Below are 24464 nucleotides of genomic sequence, written 5' to 3' on the forward strand. Positions count from 1 at the left end.
CTTCAGATATCTCCGCCATTTAGCCCCAATCCCGCGCAGGTCCATACCCTCAATGTCAGCGCCATGCCCACTTCTTTCCGCTGCTCGCGGCTGCAGGTTCCTTCCGGCCCGGCGAGCCGGAGTTGAAAGCCACCATGGATAAGCCATCCGGGAGCTACTGGAACCGTCCACCGGAGATGCTACCAGCACGGCGGCGCGACCTCCTCTCCCCACTGCTGCAACCATCTTCCAAACGAAATTGAAAGCATTTTTGCTCCTCCACCGATGTTGCAACCGACGACCAAAAAAGCTACAACCGTTCGATTCGAAAGATTCAACCAGCGATATATAAAGCTTCAACAAGACACCATGCACTGAATAAAGCTACAATCGTTCATATGAAAGCTTCAACTATATTTTGAAAAAGCTTCGACGGACCCCGTACAACTAAAAAAAGCTTCAATAGTTCATGTGAAAGTTTCAACCCATATTTGAAAAAGCTTCAAACGGTGGAGTAGAGAAGTTTCAACCCACCACTATGAAATAAAAAAATCTACAGCCATCATTTTGAAAAGCTTCAACCGTTGAATTGAAAAGCTCAACCGGTTTTATAAAAAACTTCAACTGGCTTTATAGGAAGCTTCAACCCGTGAGTACACAACGAAAAAGTTGCAAGCGTTGACATGAAAAGCTTCAACCCGGCGAGAAAAAGCTAGAACTGGCACCTCACAGTTGATGCAATGGCGGCACTCCTTCGCCGGAGCTGCGACCTTCACCGGTAGGAGCTGCATGCGATTTTTTGCTGCAACCGACAGCGGGAAAAGCTACAACCGGTGTCATGTCTTGCTACTCCCGGCAAAACCCGACAAAGGTTGAAGCAAATCGTGGTCGCCGTCGTGACTGTCGACATGAATGGTTGTAGCGATTCCTGTCACCGGTCGTAGCAAAAACGAACAATGGTTGAAGCAAAATATATCTGCACGTGGATGATGAAGGAGAAAGGAATGGTTGGGCGTGGCCATGGCGACAGGGCTGCGGTGAGGGGCGGCGGAGGAGCTGCAACCTGAGCTTCACCCGTCGCTGCTGAGAGGTACAGCCGTGGCGGGTCAAGGTGGCGGCGTGGACGGACGGTGAATGTGGGGACCAACGACGAGGACGGCCGGCGAGGATGGGGACCGGCGACGAGGACGGCCAGCGGGGGTGGGGAACGGCGACGAGCAGCCATCGGAGGGGAGATAATGTGCGCACCGAGCGGGAGATGTGATTCCAGCGAAAGGAAGAAGAAGCTGCGGGGCAAACCCTTTTTTTCCGCCAGATTCAATGGCCCACGCGGCTCAAATCTAATGGCCCCGACGCGATCGGCCGAAAAAAAGGCTCCAATGCCCCGGCCCTCCATAAGTTTGCTCCCACATTTGTTGTGCTACATATAGACGTGAAAAAATAATATGTAGAGCTAGTTCGTCAATAGCCCTCCATGGCATTGTAGAAATTGGATAGGGTCGATATATGGTCATTGAGGGCCTTCTAAAACGATCTACTAAATTTATCAAGTTGTTTTAAAGAATCAAAATTGTTGGTTATTAACGGAACTACGTACGTATGGCATTTCTTGTATAGCGGAGAAGGCCTCGGGCCATTCTATATACCTAAGAGATTGATCCTCACTATCATATTTATCTTGACATACAAGCTATTCATGGCTGCCTGAATCGAGCCCCGAGTTTTCGCAAGAAGGAGGACGATGCTGCATCATCACACGGCGCCTAGATGGCGCTGCCGCATGCCCGCAACACCTCCCTGGTGGCTGGTTCCCAGACGCAACTGCAGCGCGTCACTGGCACCTGCAGCGCCTCGCATTGGCGTCTCCCGACCGCGGGTGCCCAACACCCACCCTGCACCTTCGCAATGCCACCAAGAATTTTGATGATGCACGTCAGCAAACCAAAAGTTCAGGTGTGCACAAGCTGAATGCTCTTGATCTGTACAAGCTTAATTTTGTGTCTCTTTGTGTGTTGTAGTGGAAGGGAGCCGTCTCTTGGTTCCCAATGAATATCCGAGACGGTACTCTTTTTTTGCGAAAAACTTCCAATCTATTCATCTTTAATCATGGCAGTACAACGAACACCAGAAATAAAAATTACATCCAGATCCGTAGACCACCTAGCGACGACTACAAGCACTGAAGCGAGCCGAAGGCGCGCCGCCGTCATCACCCATCCATCGTCGGAGTCGGGCACAACTTGTTGTAGTAGACAGTCGGGAAGTCGTCGTGCTAAGGCCCCATAGGACCAGCGCACCAGAACAGCAACCGCCGCCGAAGAAGAAAAACGTAGGTTGGAAGGATTCAACCCGAAGACACACGAACGTAGACGAACAACGACGAGATCCGAGCAAATCCACCAAAGATAGATCCGCCGGAGACACACCTCCACACGCCCACCAACGATGCTAGATGCACCGCCGGAACGGGGGCTAGGCGGGGAGACCTTTATTCCATCTTCAGGGAGCCGCCGCCGTCTCGCCTTCCTGAGCATGACACAAACCCTAACAAGACAGGAAAAAAACAACTGAAAACGGAGCCCTCCCGCAAGCCCTTGGCAGGATCCACCGCGCCCCCATGGCCCTAGGGCCACCGGAGAAGAGACGGACCTGCGGCGGCGCCGGCGAGAGGCAGAAACCCTAGCTTTATTTTTTTGGAGGAGGAGCGACTTTGGAATAGATCTGGATTCATCCGAGGCGGTACTCTTTCCCTGAACGACCACATGTTCAAAGAGATAAACTTTGTATCAATCCTTTTATGATGGATGCACATCCCAAAGGACCGTGGCTGTGAATAGGATGATCTCCCAGAAGAAAAGGTAGTTCTGCATTTTATTCACTTCGTGTCAATCCATTTATGTTGTTTTCTACCTTGGTTGGTAACCAACCGTGCGATGTACTAGATCTAATTTTAATCATGTTATATGGGTGCAGGTGAAGCTATCCTGTTTTTATTTTCGTCATAATTCTAGCAGATGAACCCCTGTTGCAGTATATGTGTCTATCCAACCCATAAGTAGTAGGCATGGGCGCATCTAAACTGAAATTTGACTTTATGCCAAATGAAACAAATCATCTTATGTTTGAAAGATAATTGTACTGGATGCTAATGTGTGACATCTGTTGTCCCATGAGATACCTAGTTATTTGTAGTTACCTTATAAGTACCATTCATGGTGACTGTCGTGCAGTCTAGGCTCCGGCGGTTAAAGTTCAGTAGCATACTAGATGCTCATACCCGGAAGTAGGCGTACAGTACAGTTAGCTTACGTGTGATCACTTACAAAATTTCTGATAAATAACAAACGGTATCTACAATATTATATCATATTTTTACCATCCTAAATTAATGTGGTTGTTAATTTCTGGTAAATAACAAATGGTATCTACAATATCATATCATATTTTTATCAGTGTGCCGAGAGGGCGTCCAAATATGCGCGTAAGAAGGAGAGGATGATTTGTTACCGTTGTGGTGAGAAGGGCCACTTCATTGCTGAGTTCGTGGCCGAGCTGTGTGAGTCGTGTGGCAAGCCTGCACATGACTCGGGGGAGTGACCGTTGTTGCGTGACCTGCCTCCGTCCCTAACTATGTATGGAGTCTATTGTGCTGAGCTCATGTTTTTTGAGTCCCCGGCTGCGAGAGAGGTCCCGGAGGTGACCCTGAGCTTGACCACCGGGATTGTGAAAGCGACCCAGGGCGAGGTGACTGAAGCACAGATTGTGAGGAGGCTTCAGGAGCTGGCTCCCGGGGATTTTAGATGGGAATTGGTGCTTCTCGAGGACAGGGTTTTTAAGGTTGATTTCCCAACTGTGGATGATTTGCAGAGATTGTTGAGCTTTGGCTTGTGTAGAGTTCCTGGTACTAAGTGTATCCTGGAGTTTCACGAGTGGAAGCAGGTAGAGCCTAAGGGAAAGCCACTTACGCAGGTCTGGTTGCGGTTTATAGGGGCTCCATCTAAGCCTCTGTAGGATGCTCGAGTGGTGGCTAGTATGGGTATAATGGTTGGGAAGACAGAAAGAGTGGATATGACTTTTACTCGTGCCCATGGGGTGGCCCGGCTTTTAGTGAGTGTTCTGGATATTGAGTTCGTGCCTGATAAGGTCAACTGGACCTATAGGGGAGAGGTGTTCCCGCTAGAGATCGAGTTTGAGGACACTGATCTTTTTGCTGATGCGGTTAATGGTAACGAGGTTGACATGCACGACAGTGATGGCAGTGCGGGGGCCAAGGGGGCACCGTCAGATGAGCCCACACAAGAGGGGTCTAACGGTTCTCACCCAGCTACTCAGTTGCCTGGGGATGGGATCGGGGTTGAGCCCACAGCATCACCAGTGGTGCCCATGACTACGCTGCATTTTGGGTCCTTTGAGCCAGCCTCGGCACCTCCCAGACTCTGGAGTGACCGGGTAGATTCTGATGATATTCTTGAGCACACGCTCCCTCTGTTGGAGTTTGAGGGGGATGCTGGATCTTTTGCTGGATGGTCGGCAAGGACTTTGGTTGGAGCTACGGAGGGGAGGCCGGAGGGTGCTTCTCTTGTCCTGGCGTCTCACGTGGACACGACTCAGGTGTCGGCGACTGCGGGCGAGGTGGGGCGTGGGGGAGGGGGTTCGGGGCAGATGGCCTCACCTTCTCCCCTCCCTTTCCCGATCTCGGAGGCGTCAGTGACGCCGGCCCCGAGGGGGTCGGCCTGTGCTGGGAAAGGGAGCCCGAGGCAGGCGGCCTCGGCTCCTGCTACTCCGGTGGTGGCGGTGACCCCCGCGGCCGCAGCTGCATTGGGGGGGGGAGCTGGGGCAGGAGGCCCTGGCCCCTCCTTCTTCCCCGACGGTCAGGAGGACCGTTTCCCATACGCCCACGGCTCATCCGGCTGAGCCGGCGGGTGGGGTGGGAGGAGGGCGCAGGCAGGCGGCCCCCGTCATCCCCTCCTCGCTCGTACCCGTGGCCGGGGTCCCCGGGGGGCTCGGGAGCCCGCAGACGCCTTCTTTGGTAACATCGGTAGACCCTTTGAGGGACTCAATGCCAGGTTTTACTAGGGAGGAGGTTGTCGCGTTTGGCGGGATCCTGGACCCTATCTCGGCGGGGAGACGGATGAGTGCTCGCATCCACGACATCCCGGAGGTGGATGATATGCAGCAGCGGTGCGCTATGAGGGCGGCCAAGCTTCAGGAGGCTGCACTATCTTCTGGTATGGCCGTCAACTTATCTAATTCCTTATTGCATTTTTCTAATGAGGAGATTATAAACAATGCAAACCAATTAGGAGTTTCACTAGGTGCGACGGATAGTGAGATTACCCATTCGGTGAATGATCTATTAGATTTGGAGGCGGAACGTGCCTTAGAGACTATTCGTAATCTTGCAGCAGTTAAACCAATGAATGATGATGAGATTGATGCGTTAGGGGTTAGAGTGCTCGATAATCTGTGTGCGGATCTAGCACCCCCCATTCATGACTCTGACGAAGATGATGTACCCCTAGAGAATGATGCTAGTAATATAGGTGAACCCGGTTATGAGGACCGGACGACAGAGCCTAGTAAACCAAAGCGTAAGTGGAAACGGAAGATCTATACCGATTCCGCAGTTCGTAGGAGTGCTAGGATTCGAACCATTAAAAAATTCCATGATTAAATATGAGAGGAATCTTTTGGAATATCAGAGGTCTGAAGGACTTGGCTAAAATAAGATTCCTAGCTGAGGTAGCTTTAGAGCAGAGGTTAGATTTTGTTGCTCTATCGGAGACTGGAAGAGAAAACTTTGCGCCCCAGTTTCTTTCTTCTCTTGTGGGTGGTATTGATTTCGATTGGCATTGCCTTCCTCCGCGAGGAAGATCGGGTGGTATCTTACTCGGTGTGAGATGCGATTCGCTTGAAGTCCGAAGTGTAGTGATGGGCGACTTCGCGATGAAGTTTCGAGTCAGGTCTAGGATAGATGGTTTTAACTGGGCTTTGGTGGCGGTTTATGGTGCCGCACAGCCCGAGCTTAAAGCGGAGTTTCTGGCGGACCTTGTTCGAATCTGTGGGTCAGAACAGCTTCCAATTTTGGTTGGAGGTGATTTCAATATCATCAGGAGGAGAGAGGAGAAGAACAATGATAACTTTGATGGTAGATGGTCGTTTATGTTGAATACCATTATTGAGAGGGAGATAGAGCTTTCTGGTAGAAAGTTTACCTGGGCTAATGCTCTGCCAAACCCAACCTATGAAAAACTTGATCGAGTTCTTGCGAGCGTGGAGTGGGAACAAAAGTTCCCTCTGGTTACGGTGCAAGCTCTTTCGAGGGGAATATCCAATCACACACCCTTGTTCGTGGACTCAGGGGAGCCGAACCACGTGGGTAACAAGAACACCTTCTCTTTCGAGATGTCATGGTTCGAACGTGAGGGGTTCTTCGACGTGATTGCCAGGGAATGGGATAGAGGTGCAGGAGGCAAGACTGCGATCGAGCGTTGGCAGAATAAGATTAGGCATTTGAGAAGTTTTTTACGGGGTTGGGCTAAGCACCTCAGTGGTGTGTATAAGATTGAAAAGGATAGACTCCTTACTCTTATACAGGCCCTGGACATAAAGGCCGAATCCACTATTTTACTGCCAGCTGAGCTTCAGGTTAAAAATGAGGCGGAGAAGAGGTTGAAAGAACTGCTCCGCGAAGAAGAATTGAAGTGGACTTTGCGTGCTAAAGTCCGCAAAGTGGTCCAAGGGGATGCGAATACTCAATTCTTCCATTTGATAGCTAATGGTAAGCACAGAAAGAAGCGTATCTTTCAGCTTGAACAAGACGAGGGCACTATTTTAGGTCAGGATAACCTAAAAACATATATTACTGACTATTATAAGCAGTTATTTGGACCTCCGGAGGACAATTGTGTGTCCCTCGATGAGTCCAGGACTGAGGATGTGCCTCAGCTATCAGCTGCCGATAACGATATTCTGGTTGCCCCGTTCTCAGAGAAGGAGGTGTTTGATGCTATTGCACAGATGAAAAATAATAAGGCTCCCGGACCGGATGGATTCCCGGCAGAGTTCTATAAAAAGTGCTGGCACATTATTAAGGGGGATTTACTACCTATGTTCCATGATCTTTTCTCTGGTCAGCTTCAATTATTTCACTTGAATTTTGGGACTATCACATTGCTTCCTAAGAAAACGGATGCTGTGAGAATTGAGCATTTCAGGCCGATCTGCCTCCTCAATGTTAGTTTCAAAATTTTCACCAAGGTCGAGACTAACAGGCTCATACAGATTGCGCATTCTGTGGTGCAACAGTCCCAAACTGCTTTCATGCCGGACAGAAATATCCTTGAAGGGGTGGTAGTCCTGCATGAAACACTCCATGAAATCCATTCCAAAAAATTAGATGGAGTAATTTTGAAGGTGGATTTTGAATAAGCGTACGATAAGGTCAAATGGCCATTCCTTCAACAGTCATTGCGTATGAAAGGTTTTGATGAAGCCTGGCGCCGACAGGTTGAATCATTTACGCAAAAGGTAGTGTGGGAATTAAAGTTAATGATGACATAGGGCATTACTTCTAGACACATAAAGGCCTAAGACAAGGAGATCCGATGTCCCCTATCTTGTTTAACATTGTGGTGGATATGTTAGCAATTTTGATAGGAAGGGCTAAGGAAAATGGTCAAGTAGGTGGATTGGTACCTCATCTTATTGATGGAGGTGTATCCATCCTTCAGTACGCTGATGATATAATCATCTTTATGGAGCATGACTTGGCCAAGGCGAGAAATATGAAGCTTGTGTTATGCCTATTTGAACAATTGACCGGGTCAAAGGTTAACTTTCATAAGAGCGAGCTGTTCTGTTTTGGTAGAGCCAAAGACGAACAGGAGGCTTATAGGCAATTGTTTGGGTGTGAGTTGGGAGAGTTACCCTTCTCTTACCTGGGTATTCCAATCCACCACCGTAGGCTGACAAACAGAGAGTGGAAGTGCATCGAGGGCCGATTTGAGAAGAAAATGAGTTGCTGGAAGGGTAAACTCATGTCATACGGAGGCCGATTAATTCTGATTAATTCAGTGCTCACGAGTATGCCTATGTTTCTCCTATCGTTCTTTGAGGTCCCAGTTGGGGTTAGGAAGAGACTGGACTTCTATCGACCGCGTTTCTTTTGCCAGGGTGATGAGCTTAAAAGAAAATATCGGCTTGCTAAATGGGATATCATCTATAGACCGAAAGACCAAGGGGGTCTAGGAATTGAGAATCTAGAAGTTAAGAATAGATGCCTTCTTAGCAAGTGGCTGTGGAAGCTCTCATCGGAGAATGATGCCATGTGGGCTCAAATCCTTCGCAACAAGTACCTCCAGACAAAAACTTTGTCCCAGGTTATAGTCAGGACGACCGATTCACCTTTCTGGAAAGGCCTGACGAAAGTCAAACAGTCCTTGTTTAATAGGATGAAGTTTGTTATTGGAAACGACACGAGTACACGTTTCTGGGAGGATACTTGGCTCGGCGAGACATCCTTGGCCATCCAATATCCGCCTTTGTATCGTATTGTTCAACGACATGAGGTGTTCGTCTCATCGGTATTTCAATCTATCCCCCTTAATATTCAGTTCCGACGAACGCTAGCGGGCAATCGTTGGGAAGAATGGCTCCGTCTAGTTAGGAGACTGATGGAGGTCCAACTTTCCCAACAACCCGATGAATTACGCTGGAAATTGACTAAGTCTGGAGTATTCACTGTTAAATCAATGTACATTGATGTTATTAATTCGAACTCCATTCCTACTTCCAAGCATGTTTGGGATGTCAAAGTTCCTTTGGAAATAAAAGTGTTTATGTGGTTTGTCCATAAACAAGTTATTTTAACCAAGGACAACTTGATAAAGCGTAATTGGACGGGACCTACTAGGTGTAGTTTCTGTGATCGGGATGAGACTATCAAACACCTTTTTTTTTGATTGCTTGTTGGCCAAAGTACTTTGGCAGACGCTCCATATTGCTTTTAATACCAATCCACCAAATTCTGTTAACGCGTTATTTGGGACATGGCTTAATGGGATTGAGCCTGACTTAGCGAGACACATTCGGGTTGGAGTTTGTGCTTTGCTGTGGACTATCTGGACTTGCAGAAATGGTTTGGTTTTTAACAGAATATCATGTATCCATTTTTTTGCAGGTTTTATTCCAAACTACGGCACTGATCCGTTCATGGTCGCTACTCACCCAGACGGAGGCCAGGGAGCATTTGGTTACTGGGTCTTTCCGCTGGGAGATGGTAGCTCGGGATATCTTCAACCGGTTTGGATGGCGGTCATGTAATAGGATAGGCATGTAGTTTACCTATCTAGTTTTAGCCAGCCGGTTGTGGCGTCTTTTCATGGCTAGTTGGTGTTTCTAGCCCTTATTGGCTCTGTGTGAGCTTTATTTGCTTTTTTATTACTTTTGGAGACCATTTGAAACCATGTTGGCACTACTTTATTTGGTTAATAAGATGGCTGTATGCATCTTTCTGATGCAGAGGCCGGGGAATCCCCCTTTTCCAAAAAAAAATCAGTTTGCCTAAATTAATGTGGTTGTTTCATGTATATTCTGTAGGGAGGTCTCTTCAACAGTGCTCTTTGCCATTGATGGCTACCAATGAAAATATTTCAAGAGAATACCGTATATGATTATTGTTTAGTTGCTTGCATGTGATTGTCGTTCTTAAGTACATGCATAATTTAGATCTCGGTGCTTATCCATGTATAAGATATCGTGTTCTTTTGATCGCAGCGCTTTGAGACAACATGACTTGGTATTTGTTTTGGCAGGAAAAAGGGGAAATAAGTTGGTACTCTTTTTCTTTTGTTCAACATGATCTGGTATTATCTCGCAAAAAATGACTTGGTATTTATTTTGGCAGGAAAAAGGGAAAATAAATTGGTATTCTTTTGTTCAACACGACTTGGTATTTCTTTTGGCATGAAAAAGGGCAAATAAATTGGTTCTCTTTTGTTCCGGTGATATTGATTGGTTTTGTTCCTATTGTGATAGATATTGGAGACCCATCACTCACCGTCAATTATAACAAGCGACTACAATTTCCATATTCGATTTTAGTTTTTATTCTTCGTTGAGCTGTTAATAACTATGTAGATGTGAAGATTGATTACTCATGAGATTAGTTATGTCATATCACTACATTTAGTAGAAAACTCGATCACATCATTCATATTTTGCTATGTTCGTAATTATACTCCAAGTATTGGGTTCATTACAAAAAACTTAACCTTAAGATCATATATCTACTATTTGCAAACAAAGTTATTTAATTTATGTATTATCATGTGTGTAGGACCATGAGTTTCCGCAACAACGTGCGAGATACCATCTAGTTTATAGAGAATATGCACCCATTTGTTTTCTTATTTATGCTAGTATTGGTTAAGAGCATGATTTTCTATACATGATTTTCTTATTTTCCAAAGGTGTAGTCCCCTTGCAGCTTCCACATAGGTGAGAAATTCACCTTAAATGAACGAACTTTGTTCGTGGCGTCGAAGATGAGCACTAGGGGCTTAACCTCCATCCTGACTCCAGCAGGGCTCTGAACTTCTGCGTGGTAGACAGAGTTGACGTCACCAACGTTCGTTACTGTCCTCTGCATGGTGATCGGGCGCCTCAGGTCAGGCACCGCGATGGACGGCAGGTTTAGATGGTATGCTGGTAGCGCCATCGCCTCACAGCTCACATTCGTCCTCCTGACGATGGTGTACCCAAAGAATCTGTTGTGGTCGCGGGGATTGATGTCGTAGACCAGGCCGGGATCAGTCGCGCCACCTCCGTAGTCAAATGGGTCGGCCGTCTTCCGCAGCACCCCTTCCGCTAGTATGGGCATGCCGCGCTCGTCTGTTACATGGGCTTCACCACCATGCAAAAGAAAATAGATGAACTAGGAATCCTTGAATGTGCTACCTCTACAGAGTTATGGTTCATATGTGCTGCGTGCTTTTTACCTGTGGTGATGATGGCTGATTTTATCGCAGCAGGAGACCAGTCTGGGTGCTGAGCTTTCAACAGCGCGACGATGCCCGATACGTGTGGGGCAGCCATCAATGTGCCGGAATTAAATCTGTAGGAATCTTTCACTGCTGCCAAGATGTTGGCTCCAGGCGCGGCTATGTCAGGCTTGATAATGTCGGGGTAATCACGTGATGGCCCTCTCGAAGAGAAGGATGCCACTTTTGCCCCCAGTACCTCATTCCCCACAACGGTGCGTGCTGGTTCGATCTTTGCCACTGGAGAGCTGCTTACAGAACTATAAAGATTAGAAGGGTTTGCTTGTTCAAATTTATTGAAGAAAATTAAGAGAGATTACGAACCTCGTGGCAAACATGTATTCGAAGATTTTCATCCCAGTGTCAAGGTCCACGACAACGCAAGCAAACACGTTGCCTGGAGATAGAAGGTCCATCGTATATTGAGCGAAAATAAGACCAGATCCCCCGCCGTTTAGGACATATTGCACCGCCTGGCTGAAAATGAATTTTGGAGCGATCGCGGTTTGGTCATTTAACTGTATGGGTAAGCATAGCAGGATTTTCCCTTGCACGTCCGTGCCATTAAGACCTTCCGCACTGCAGCTAGATACAGAAAAGTAAAGTGAAGCCGGCTTTAGAGTTTCCACACAGATTAAAAAACTAGTACTAACAATTAGCTTAACTGAGTATTAAAAACCCAAATAGGTCAATTCACTTACTCGGATGTAGCTATAAGACCTCCGAAACTGCTCGTGGAGGAGTTCTTCACGTGATAGTAGAGAGACTGCCCCTGCAAAACAAGACGGGCAGAGTTTGCTCAAGATGATTCTTTATTTCTGTTTCGTTTTCCTGTTAGTTCAGTAGGTACTTACCAGTATCCGTTGCTTGTTTCCGAGCGTGATCACCGTGGGGAACGATCGATCAACCTTGCTCGCCGCAACGGTGAAGTGTTCCTGATGGTCTGTGGTCTAGGCCCATCATTACCGCCCGCATACACCACGGTGATACCCTTCTGAACCGCGTGTAGAGCGCCGAATGAGTTCTCTTCACTGGTGAGGGACAGCGACAGCACATCCACTCCGTCATGGATTGCATCGTCGATGGCGGCTAGCAAAGCCGCCGTACCAACAACTCCGCGAGCGCCCCAGGCTGACTTGTACACTGCAATGCGAGCACGTGGCGCACCTCCTCTTGCAACCCCCTTGGCAAGGCCATAGAAGCTAGCCGCATCCACGGCCGAGCCTGCTGCGGTGGACGCACAGTGTGTGCCATGGCCATTGTGATCGCGAGGTGAGAGTGTGTCGGTCTTAAGATGCTCCTCGTCCACTCCCGCGGTGTAGAACCGAGCGCCGATGATCTTGCGGCTGCAGTTGTTGCTGCCCCAGTCTGGCCCGAGTTGGCACTTTCCTTTCCACCTTGACGGTATCGGCCCGTACCCTTCATCACTGAAGCTCCTCGACTCCGGCCATATCCCTGATTAGTAAGTTTTTACAAGAAATGGTGCCAAATTAAAATGGGGGGTGACCATCTCTATTAACTTGGAAATAATTATTCTTATTCAATAGCTGATAGCCTCTCTCTCTTCTCCTTAAAAAGGACACTTATCTGTTTTGCACCCGGTCGCCTGAAAAATTGCAACATTTAATTAATACTAACCGGTGTCAACCACCCCGATGATCACATCCTCTCCATAGTTGCTTCCCTTGAGTAGCCCACTGCCAGGACCAGGCATCTGGTAGTTGAGGCCAAGAAAGTCCCAGCTTCGTGTGGTGGTTGTCGTGTGGATTTTGTTCTTTTGGACGTTGATGACCTCCGGAGATTCTGCACACATGCCTCACATATACTATAATGCAAATGAAACCGGGAGATTTATAATTAGATTATGTTAGACTATGTATAGCTTATGTACTTATGTACGTATTGTAACACATCCATTATATATAATGAGATAAGCCGACTTCCTCTCGGGTCCTTTCGGCCTTCTCTGATGCAGATTGGGCTGGTAGCCCAGATGACAGGCGATCCACGGGGGGTTATGCAGTATTCTTTGGCCCTAATTTGATCGCCTGGAGTGCTCGAAAACAGGCTACTGTGTCACGTAGCAGTACTGAAGCTGAGTACAAGGCTGTGGCTAATGCTACTGCAGAGATTATTTGGGTGCAGTCTTTGCTTCAGGAGTTGGGTTTGTCTCAACCACAGCCTCCTATTCTTTGGTGTGATAACATCGGTGCTACATACCTTTCTGCAAATCCAGTATTTCATGCCCGAACGAAACACATTGAAGTTGACTATCACTTTGTACGGGAACGTGTATCACAGAAGCAACTCCAGATCAAGTTTATCTCATCTAAGGATCAACTTGCAGACATCTTCACTAAGCCTTTACCTCTACCACAGTTTGCAATCTTATCCTTCTCAGTTCTTTAGAAAGTGGCTAAGATTGAGGGAGGGTGTTAGACTATGTATAGCTTCTGTACTTATGTACGTATTGTAACACATCCATTATATATAATGAGATAAGCCACCCCTAGAGGGTTGTGCTGGTTCCCCCAAAACTTATTGTCTTACAGATTAGATGATAACGACGCTGCCGACCTGCAAGTTGTTTTGCTTGCTCTGGTGTGAGCATGGCGGCGAAGCCTGAGAAGCCGTGCTTGTAGTTGTATACCACCGAGGCTATAGATTCTTCCTTGCTTCCAAGAAGAGTGGTGAGCATGTCATGGTGTGAAGCGACCACGTGGTCGGGGTGGTCATGCTTCACTTCGCCCAGGTAAACTATGTAGAGCTAAATACAACAGATGCAGGCATACATGCATGCAGAGGGTTAGCTTGTATGGAGCGCCACCGTTAATTAATTAAATAAACATAAATTACCTCATATGAGGATAATTCTCTCTTTGCCGTGCTGGTCTTCATTGGTTGGTCCCAGCAATTTGGATGAAAATCCTTGTCTAGGCTATCTCGGGCCGAACATGATGGTGATGTCACGGGGGTGTTTATCCCTTCTTCAAAGTGTTGCTGCAGAAGAAGACGATTTAGTGGTGGGTGTTAATTTCATATCTTCTAATAGTTTATTCGTGATTGCCTTTGTTATGTACTCTACTTAATAATCAATGAAAATTGTTGTATGCGTCACAATGATGCAGAGGCAGTGGGTTCAACCTCCTTTACAAAAGAAGAAGAAGAAATAAACAAATTACCTCGTCAGAGGATCCTCCCTCTACTCTGCATAACAGCATGCAAACGCAAAGTTGTAGCATCGAAGCTATGTGTGAGCGCCGAGAGGAAGAAGAGAACCCCATTGTTTCAGCTATTGGTTCTCATGCACACTGTGATGGGTCTATCACGGCTATGGAGGGATCAAATTTATAGTAGACGTCGTGGTGCGTAGAGATGTTGCTTTAGTTGAATTTGTCTGGATTGAACTTTGGTCTTTCAGTTCAGACTTTTCTCCAGCAGAAAGTTATTGATGTTCGAATGGTCTGACTTTTCTTCATCTGAATTATTGCAATTTCTTTGGAGAACAGAATATGGCCACGAGCATCAAGGTGCCCACACGGTGCCCCCGACGTCAATTATACGCTCATAATAATCAAGAGACTTTTTCTCTATGTGAAGGTTGTCGATCTTTGAAAGGTTCGACTTTCCATTATCTAGATTTCTCTTGCAAGTGTAAATGGGTCTGATGAGGTTATTGTCACTGTACCAGTAGCAACGAGTTGATGGGCAACATATCCAGTTGGTAGAACATGTGTGGGTGGCTAGCCCAATGCGTCAGGGTGGTCCGGTAATTGAAATATTTATATGGATTTATTTATTTTCTAAGTTTTACTACAATATATACAAGCTACGGGGAAGTTTGAGGTGGTCCACGGTTCATGGACCACCTGTCCAACCTCTAGCTGCGCCACTTATTGCGGGAGCGCCACGCTCCATGCCTACTCGCCACGTCCCGCGCCGTAGCCACTAGGGGAGGAGGGATAAGGGGCCCGCCGCCGCCGACGTGGTGAGGGGGAGGCGGGGAGGAGGTGCGGGCGACTGCAGCTGCTAGGGTTCCGCCAAGCCGCCCGTGGGAGCGACCTGGGCGATCTCCGTATGAACTGATCCCACTACAAAAAAATGCAAGCTGAGGACTATATATGTCAAGTTGAGGACTTAAATCCGGATGAACTGATCCCACCACAAGGGATCTAAATATCTAAGCTGCGCTCAGTTGACTTGGCAAGCTAGGGGCGGTAGAATTGGCGAGTGATTGATGGGCCCGCGAGGCTGGTCATTAAGATTACAATCCAACCCAATTCATTCATGATGGTGGAACAGTCTTCTTCGTGGATGGTTCACCACAACCATATCCAGGTATGTTATTGTCAGTGTACTAGTAGCACTACTAGTTAGCAGTTGGAGTTTGATTGCTTGTGATTCCTCAACAGACGATGAGAACCTACATGCGTATGCACAGACTTGTCCACTGAATATGTGTATCATCTCATCTTTTTTTTTTCAAGAACAAGCAAGCAGAGTTTCCTATCATTTTCTTAAGAAGGAGAGAGTATTACAAACTACAACTGCACGGTGAACAGACTCTTGAGCGAAGCTCTCCACAGCATGGGGTGGCCGAAGGAAGCAAAAGTGGCCGAAGATTTGAGGAGGAGGCGGGGGAACGGCGGGCGCGCACGGAAATTTCCCTCCTGCCAAGTCGCGCATGGGATGGAGGAAATCGCAAAGGAGGAGGGGAAAACTAAACATTTGAGGACTGTGGGGCAATATTTAGAGCTCTCCGCAAAAAAAAATTGCGGGCCGGATATAATGTACCTGCTCAGGACGGTTTTTTTTGTCCTGATAGCGTACATCGGCGGTTAATTTGCGAGATCGACAAATAGAGCGGCTCTGCTAGAGTTGCTCTTAGACTACCATAGTGCAGCACAACATGGTGTTTGGAGTGGAGTCCACTCAATTGTTTTTCTTTTTCCTAATTTTTGTGTGCATCCATGGATTTTAACTCGGAACTTTGCTTCACATCTGACCTTTACAAAACCGTAATATTCACATCTGTCCCCCTTGCTGTTTTCATACAACCCATGGTTGTTTAGAACCGTCGTGGTTGTACTTATGGTCCGTGTAGGATAATTATATAGTTATATTACAAATACAATTTCTTGCATAATGGAAAAGGCCTCGGGCCATTATAGAGAATATGCCTCCATTATTATTATTATTATTATTTATGCTAGTATTGATTAAGAGCACAATTTTCTATACATTTACTTCACCTGGGCTACTTATGCAACACCCACATAGATATCCTAAATCGTCATTCGGGCTGCAATAGGAATCCTTACCGCCTTATGGTCCTTACGCCAAGTAATACTGCCAAAGGTGTAGTCCCCTTGTAGCTTCCACATAGGCGACAACTTCACCTTAAATGAATGAACTATGTTTGTGGAATTGAACACGAGCACTAGCGGCTCAACCTCCATCCGGACTCCAGACGGGCTATGGACTTCTGCGTGGTACACAGAGTCGACCTCACCAACGTTCTTCACTGTCCTCCACATGGTGACCGGATGCTTCAGCTCAGACACCGCGATGGAGGGCAGGTTCAGTTGGTTTGCCGGTAGTTTGGTCGCATCACAACTCACATTCGTTCTCCTGACAATGTTGCACCTGAAGAATTTGTTGTAGTCACGGGCATCAATGTCGTAGACCAGGCCGGGATCCGCTGCACCATTGGGGTTGATGTTGCCACCGCCGTAGTCGAACGGGTCGGCGGTCTTCCGTGGTAGCCCTTCCGATAGTACTGGCATGCCGCGCTCGTCCGTTACATGGGCTTCCGCAGCATGCAAAAATAAAAGCAGCTGAACTAGGAATCGTTGGATATTCTACCTCTACAGAGTTATGGTTGGCGTATGGTGCTTGTATTTTTACCTGTGGTGATGATGGCTGATTTTATTGCGGCAGGAGACCAGTTTGGGTGCAGAGCTTTGAGTAGCGCCACCACACCCGATACATGCGGGGCCGCCATTGACGTCCCAGACATAAATTCATAGGAATCTCCCACTGCCGCCAAGATGTTGGCTCCAGGTGCAGCTATGTCAGGCTTGATAATGTCCGGGTAATCACGTGATGGACCTCTTCAAGAGAACGAGGCCACTGTTGCCCCCAATATCTGTTTCCCCGTAACGGTGCGTGCTGGTTCAATCTTGGCCACTGGAGAGCTGCTTACGCAACAAAAAGAAAAGGTTCTCTCTATTGACCAGAAGGGTTTGCTTGATGGAACTCAGATGCACAAAACTTGATGAAATTGCGTACCTTGTGACCTCCATATATTTGCCGATCTTCTCCGCAGTGTCAAGGTCCACCAGAACGCAGGCAATGCCTTGGCAAACAGGTAATGTTGTGATACCTAAATTGTCTGTTGTATATTGGGCGAAAATGAGACCAGACCCCCCGCCATTCCGGACGTATTGTGCCGCCTGCGCGAAAGTCCTGAATGTTGTGAGCGCATCTTGATCACCTGGCAGTGGTAAGCAGACAAGGATTGCCCCTCTTACGTCCGTGCCATTAAGTACATCAGCAGTACACCTAATAAAAGTGCAAAGTGAAGTTAGCTTTGGAATTGCCAAATGCTCCCACATAAAAAAAAGGTAGCTGAATTGATTTACGGCAGGTTAGTAAAGAGAAGATCTGTGAAACTGCTCCCGGACGAGTTCTTGGCTTGGTAATAGAGGGACTGTCCCTGCAAAACAGAACCGCTAGGTAAATTTTTTTTTAGATATAATCATTTTTCACCGTCAATTCTGTAGGTACGTACCACTACTTGGTGCTTGTTTCCCAGCGTGATCACTGTGGGAAATGACCGATCAACCTTGCTCGCCGCCACGGTGATGACCCATGGCGAAGTGTTCCTAACTGTCTGCGGTCTAGGCCCATTGTTGCCGCTCGTGTACACGACGGTGATTCCCTTCTGAACTGCGTGTAGAGCACCAAAGGAGTTCTCCTCCATGTCATTGAGGGAGAGAGACAAGACGTCCACTCCATCATAGATCGCGTCGTCGATGGCCGCGAGAAGGCCTACCGTGCTGCCGGTGGCACGACTGTCGTCGGTGACCCAAAGGGTCTTGTACACCGCAATGCAAGCACGCGGCGCGCCTCCCCGTGCAACCCCCTGGGCAAGGCCGTTGAAGCTGGCCGCCTCCACGGCCGATCCAGCCGCGGTGGACGCACAATGCGTACCATGGCCGTGACGGTCTCGAGGCGAGAGTGAGTCTATCTTGAGGCTTTCGTCGCTCACTCCGGCGGTGTAGAACCGTGCGCCAATGATCTTGCGGCTGCAGTTGTTGATGCCCCAGTCTGGCCCGACCTCGCACTTTCCTTTCCACCTTGACGGTATTGGCCCATACCCTTCGTCGCTGAAGCTTCTCGACTCCGGCCATATCCCTAATTAGTCGGTTTATATAAGAACTGAACGGTGCCAAATTAAAGTGGGAGTGAACAGAAAATAATTGTTTCTTAACCGAAATTATTGTTTCTCTGTCAAACTACTAATAGCCGTCACATTATGATTCATCTTGATCTTTTTGCAATGATCCGACGGTTCTCAGTGTAGTAAGTAAGACTGAATAGCTATCTATCAGTCCTTTAGATTTTTTTTTTCCAAAACTGAAATAAAACAGCGGGAAAATAACTAATTAACTAACCGCTGTCAACCACCCCGATGATTACATCCTCTCCGTAGTTTTTTTGAACGCAATCCCCTCCGTAGTTGCTTCCATGGAGCAGCCCACTGGCCGGCGTCTGATAGTCGAGGCCAAGAAAGTCCCAGCTCCTGGTGGTGGTTGCGGTGTGTGTTTTGCTCCGATGGACTCGGACGACCTCTGGAAACTCTGCAAACATCACATCACATGATAGTTGCTCAACTACATAGCTCAATAGGCAAGCAAAAAAAAGAGAGAGATCTAAATTAGTTGTTTTCCATGACGACGGCGACTTCCTACCTGCAAGTTGCTTTGCTTGCTCCAGTGTAAGCATCGCGGCGAAGCCGGAAAAGCCATGCTTGTAGTTGTACACCACAGAGGCAACAGACTCTTCCTTGCTTCCGAGAAGATCGGTGAGCATGTCATGGTGCGAGGCCACGACGTGGTCAGGGTGTCCATGCTTCACGTCACCCAGGTAAACTATGTAGAGCTAAACACAACAGATGCATACATGCATCCAGAGGGTTAGCTTGTATGAAACACCACCATAAATTAATAAATAAATTAAACCACTGAGGCCCTTTTTGATTCATAGGATTTTCAAAATGTAGGAATAGGAAAAGTATAAGGTTGGAGTGGCATGCATAAATGAATCCTACAGGATTAGCATGGAGTGTTTGATGGCACAGGAAAAACAAAGGAATTGTAAAAAGAGGTTGGGGTGGATGTTAAATTTCCTATGAAATGTAGAACAAAAAATTCCACAGGAAAAAATCCTATGGGATACAATCATATGAATCAAAGGATCAACATAGGAAAAATTCTTAAGGATTTCAATCCTCCAGAAATCCTATAGAATTCCTTTGAATCAAAGGAGCCCTGAAGCAGAAAATTACCTTGCGAGATGATCCTCCCTGCACTCTGCACAATAGTACGCAAAGGCAAAGTAGTAGCACCCAAGCTATGCATAAGCGCCGTGATGAAGAAGAGAAACTCATTGTTTCAGCTATTGGTTGTCAGCCCACTAATGGGTCTCATCGCTGCTATTGAGGGCTCGTATTTATAGTAGACGTCCTGTTGTGTAGAAATGTTGCTTTCGTTGAATTTGTCTAGACTGAATTTTGATCTTTTAGTGAAGACTTTTCTCCAACAGAAAGTTATTTATGTTCGAAAGGCCCGAATTTTCTTCATCTGAATTATTTGCAGTTTCTTTCAAGAACAAAATATGAGCATGAGCATCAAGGTGCCCACACGGTGCGCCCGACGTCAATTATGCTCATAATGACCAACAGACCTTTTTTCCAGTTGAAGGCTATATATGTATCTTTGAAAGGTTCAACCTCCCTTATCTAGATAATTTGTATTTCTGTTACAAACAAGACTGAGCAAAGCTTTCAGTGACGCTAACATGTAAAGTTGGAGAAAAATTACTGAATACTCCTCCCCCTCCCTCCCTCCCGCTCTAAACAAACTTGTACCAACGACCCTGTTGGCCGTGTAAGCAGCCTAATGGAAATTTGTTCAGCTGGGAGAATGCCCCTAGGCTTTTAGAAAAAATATACTACATACCATGAACAAAGCAATGATATATCTGGCGCGTCTGGTATATTGTTGCCCACACAGTGTACACAACCTTGGTTATGTACCTTATATGCAAACTTCGAGAAAATCTACAAATTGAAAGTGAGGAAACAGATACAATGCAATATGAAGATATAAATTTGAATTCAAAACACATGTCAAGAAGCAAGAAGATACGACGGTGTGTCTAATAATTATTGTGTTGAAATTTGACCTCATATTGCTGGTTGTTGCTATCTAACTGCATAAAATGAAACTTCTCTCCCCTTCCCTACAAAAGGGAAACTTCTCCCTCCTCAAATCTCTCCAAATCATATATAAACTAGAGATCCTACCCCCCGCATTGCTACATGAATTGGTTGCAGTTATTTTGAATGAGATTTGGTTGTATGTAGGGCTGCAAGGAAAACTCCAGGCTCGTAGCCGCTTGAGATCGACTCGTCTTTTTGCTCGACTCAAGATCGACTCAAAAAGTAATGAGCTGAGTATGAACACTTTATGTAGCTCGATCGAGAAACGAGCTGATCTCGGGCCAACACTGGCTTGCTTGACTTTACCTCGATAATTCGATATAATATAATTGTATTAAATAATCATGATATATATTAGAAGGAAATATGAGAATTTATTACCATGCATATTTTGTATTATTTTTCTTCATTTTATTTACTAGCAAACATGGAAGCTTAATTAAGCGTGAAGACAATTCAGGGCTCAATATGGTATGTGGTCAACTATGTGTTAAATATCATGTTATTTTTGGCCAAAGTTTAAAGCAATCACGCCTTCATATTCTTACTATTAAGTACTATTCTTCAGTTGAGAGAGAATAAGTTAAACTACCATGGAAAAAATTATATTACCATCATTTTGATTGGAATAATATTTTATAGTGGTTTTCTTATGCTGTGTTGTGGCCTATCTTCTTCAAAACATTGCCTTAGATTATTAAAAATCATCTTATTTTGCTCGAAACTAGCTCGAGATCGTTACAAGCTGAGTAAACCACTTTCTACAACTAGACTTTCAGTTTCGCTCAGTTTGAGCTCGCTTGAGTTTCAATATAGGTTGAGCAGAGCCTAGTCCAACTCGCTCGAACTCGACTTGTCTGCAGCCCTAGTTGTATGTAATATTACCATTTAGATCAATAATATGAAAACTGAAACTACAATATGTAAAAGTTAGTGTGCTTGATTATTGTAGAGTTGTGGAATATTTATTGAATATGACTTGCAAGCAGGGTGCACGCTAAAATGGGTCTTTTTTCCATGCATGGTCACATGATGAGTCGGCATAGTTGCATGTTGACAGAATTAGAGTCAGTGAGGATCAACTATTTAGGTATATATAGGATGTGCACTAAATTTATTTTTGATTTTCTTTAAAATTGGTTAATTAATCAAATATATTCCCCTGGATGATGTAACATGTGTATATTCGACTTAGTCATGGTAGGCATATGCTTTCAGATAAAGATGTCGTAGTCATGTAATCACGCTCAAGCAAATTTAAATTATCTTCTCTTGTATTTTGCGCTTGTAGTTGGATTAATTTGCGTCATGTCACAAAAATTTCTCTATTCATGCCACACTGTCAACATGCCTATGAAGCAAGTATCTTTGATATTCAAGATGGTCTACGACTGGTGGCAATATACTGCAATGCCATGTGTGATCTAGACCGACTTCTCAAAGGTAATCAAATGCTTAACATAGAACCAGGATGATTGTTCCAGCCCTGACAATATCGTTCGGGGCATCAAAGAGTTACTATCAGAGGCAGGGAACTTGGTACTTTGAAGATTTAAGAGATTTGGGCAACACATATAGATTTGAAGATTTAAATAATGGATGAAGATTGAAATTCTATCCCCGAGTAATAAAATCCCACAATCTTTCTCGCAGAAGAAAAACATCACACAATTTTCTCTCCCATTTGGCTCTTGTATTGCATTTCTGTAGCATAAAATGTAAAATGTGTTCAAACTTCTATGGACAAGAAGTGATTTGACACCTTTTGATTTGGCCAAATGTTGGCACGCCAAAAATTGGCACCAAACCAAATGATCCTCTAAATATCTGAGCTACGCTTGGTTCACTTGGCAAGCTAGGGGCTGGTGAATTGGAGAGTGATTGATGGGCCAGCAAGGCTGATCATTAAGATTACGACCCAATTTCGATTAGTGATGTACGTATATCTACATCATGCATTCATGATAGAGGAGCTGTCTTCTTCGTGGATGGTTCACCACAACTATATACAGGTACGTACGTGTTGATGGAAGCCATACGTTATTTTCAGTGTACTAGTAGTAGTAGCTAGCAATTGATTTTTTTTCATGGTAATAAGTATCTCATTCATACCATAAAGATCAAAGTACAAGTCACGTAAAAACTGACATGACGAAACTAAAAAGACAACAGAACGTCTCTGAGCTTGACACAAACGTCGTCACTTGCCTCCGGCACCATCATATCAGCCACCGAAGGAAAAAAAACTGACGGATCACCTCCTCACTCAAGCTCGACGCGGCTCCATCAGTGATATCCAGCTTTGCGTACCTTCAAGATGGTTCACCAAAGGTGAAGCCATTATCATTGAACAAATCAGACCATGGCAACACTCTGGACACGCCATCGAACTCCATATGTGGCACTCCATCATAACTGAGATGCCGAAGGAGAAAACCATATCTGTCATCCATCAACCACGAACCCATCACACATTCTGTCTTCCAGATGTCATCGATGCGGACCACAATCTGCATACGCTCCTGGACTACCTTCCAAGCTCCATGCCGGTGCTGGAGCAGACGTCGTCGCAACAACGGAGCCTGAGGACACAAGTCCACCACAAGGATGCCACTGCTGCCATGACATCCCTGCTTGAATAGACTAGTTCCCAAGTCCATCACTGACCATAGAGATGATCGCCTCGCCAGAGAAGAATCTGGAGCTTCTTTATTCAGCATCGCCATCACCGCCGCCGAAGCTGACGTAGAATGATCCAAAAACCTAAGCTGTACCGGTTGTTGGTTCTGATACTTTATGTGGATGGGTCGACGACGACACCGGTTTTAGATATGTGGGGTGAAAGCACTCCACATTATTGGATTTGTAGGTGTGAGTGGTGGCTTCGGGTGGCTTGATGTATGTTCTTGTCAGACCTTTGTTGAATAATTAATAAAGATGGCCGTATGCATCGATTGATGCAGAGGCCAGGGATTTAACCTCCTTTTCAAAAACAAATTGTACATACAAATGTTCATTGCATTTTCAAATATTTTTCAACTTGTATTTATAAACAATCATCACATATTTCAGTAAATATTCATTGCATATTTTAAAAATACTTTCATTATGTATTTTATAAATGTTCAAAGTGTACTAAAAATGTTCAGTGTTTATATTAAAGTTGTACACCATGTATTAATTTTCTTCCATTGTGTATTGAAAAAGGTCTTCAGGTAAATTTTAAAAATGTTCATAGTGTATTTTGAAAATTGAAAATATTCATCACATATTTATAAAATGTTCACTATGTTTACTTCCAAGACAATGCTCATCTTTTATTTAAAATATGTTCATCCTGTAAATTAACAAATTTCTTCGCATATTAAAAAGCATTCGTCATGTTTTAAGAATTGTTCATCCTGAAATTGAAAAAATAATTATTACTTATTAAAAATGTGTTCGCATATTTCAAATATGTTAGTGTATTTTAGAAACTGTTCACATATTTCTGAGTACACTATGAACATTCTTATATTTTAACTAAAAGAATATAGAGAAACAAACTAAACAATATATAATGAATAAGAAAGAGAAGCAACAGTAGGCGAGTGTCGTAGACCGAATACTGTTGGCAAGTTGTCGCTACTACGGGCCTGGCCCATGTACCATGCATTGTAGGCGAGCTGCCCATCCAGCTTGCAGTAGGCGACATATAAATGCCCGTAACCACCTGCGACGGACGACAATTGAGAGTGGTGCAGCCCACGCAATGCTCATAATGGGCCGACGCAATACACGGTAACGACTTGTTTTTATCGTTTTTGTTGTTTCCTGGGCTTTTAGTGAACATTTTAAAAATTTGTTCGCATATTAAAAAGAAATGTGCAGGTTGGTTGGGCCCCATCTGATTTTAAATTTGGTTTTGCAAATATTTTCTAGGTTTCATGTTTTCC

The 24464-nt window shown here is 45.5% G+C and overlaps 2 pseudogenes; both read right to left on the minus strand.

Moving 5' to 3' along the window:
• Positions 1-10290: 10290 nt before the first annotated feature.
• On the minus strand, positions 10291-14437 carry LOC119274219 (annotated as a pseudogene).
• A 1497-nt stretch (positions 14438-15934) lies between these two features.
• Positions 15935-19713, minus strand: LOC119274220 (annotated as a pseudogene).
• Between the last annotated feature and the right edge of the window lie 4751 nt (positions 19714-24464).

The sequence above is a fragment of the Triticum dicoccoides genome, chromosome 3B (assembly GCF_002162155.2).
Source record: "Triticum dicoccoides isolate Atlit2015 ecotype Zavitan chromosome 3B, WEW_v2.0, whole genome shotgun sequence".
Classification (NCBI taxonomy): domain Eukaryota; kingdom Viridiplantae; phylum Streptophyta; class Magnoliopsida; order Poales; family Poaceae; genus Triticum; species Triticum dicoccoides.